A 1,000-nucleotide genomic window follows, 5' to 3' on the forward strand; every position below is an offset into this window, starting at 1 on the left:
AAAAAACCTTACTTTGAATAGAAATGAATTATCTCATAAATATGTACCTAAATATGTATATACTGTATATATATGCTATTTGAGAGAATGAAAACGTACATTTATTAGACTTATAAAGCTACTTTTCTCTTTCTTTTCTATCTAAATAGAATATTATCCACAAAGACTCATGGTTATATGCTCTAGTCAATTCACCTGAGTTATGATCCAGCCCAGTTCTGACAAATGCATGTATGTCAATGGCTGGAAACCAGAAAATCTTGGAGAGGAAGTGATGATTTAAATGAACATGTTCTTTAACACATTTTTATTTTGCACAGCTTCAGTTCTTTGAACAAAAGTTATCGTTTCAGGAAAAATCACGTATTCTCTATTATTCAGATATGTTTACTCAATCTTATGTAAGACGCAAGTTATTCCTTTCCTCAATAAAGAACATTTTAAAATCCATAAATGAAAGAAATGTGATGGTAGTGGTGTGACCCTTCAGAAAATTCTTACCCTTATACCAATAAAATAATTATATTTAAGAGTTTTATACATCGTGATGATTTCAACTAATTTTACAATGTAACATTATATTTGTTAAACTGAGTAAAAATATGCTTTTAAAATAATTATTTTCAGCCATTATGTGACACATCTGTCTGCAAGGAATACCTTCAACCACTCATTTTCTGTAATATGTAAGAGCAGTTGAAGGCTCATCTGTAATTCACTTTTTTATCTACCCCAGTTTCAATTATGGTACCTCAAAAGAATTGAAATTTAATAGATATTTGTTGGTTAATTGCATGAATGAAAAATTCATTCACAGAACAAAGATCTATATAATTAAAGACAGGTCTGGGGCTTCCCTGGTGGTGCAAGTGGTTGAGAGTCCGCCTGCTGATGCAGGGGACACGGGTTCATGCCCTGGTCTGGGAAGATCCCACAGGCCATGGAGCGGCTGGGCCCGTGAGCCATGGCCGCTGAGCCTGTGCGTCCGGAGCCTGTGCTC

At 34.7% G+C, this 1,000-nt stretch overlaps 1 protein-coding gene across 4 annotated transcripts in view; it reads left to right on the forward strand.

Annotated features, from left to right (window-relative positions):
• The window catches only part of ERBB4 (erb-b2 receptor tyrosine kinase 4), a 1,128,925-nt gene that overhangs the window by 1,006,281 nt on the left and 121,644 nt on the right, over positions 1–1,000 (forward strand). The window lies entirely within an intron of this gene.

This window comes from Lipotes vexillifer, unplaced genomic scaffold (assembly GCF_000442215.2).
Source record: "Lipotes vexillifer unplaced genomic scaffold, Lipotes_vexillifer_v1.1 scaffold138, whole genome shotgun sequence".
Lineage (NCBI taxonomy): Eukaryota > Metazoa > Chordata > Mammalia > Artiodactyla > Lipotidae > Lipotes > Lipotes vexillifer.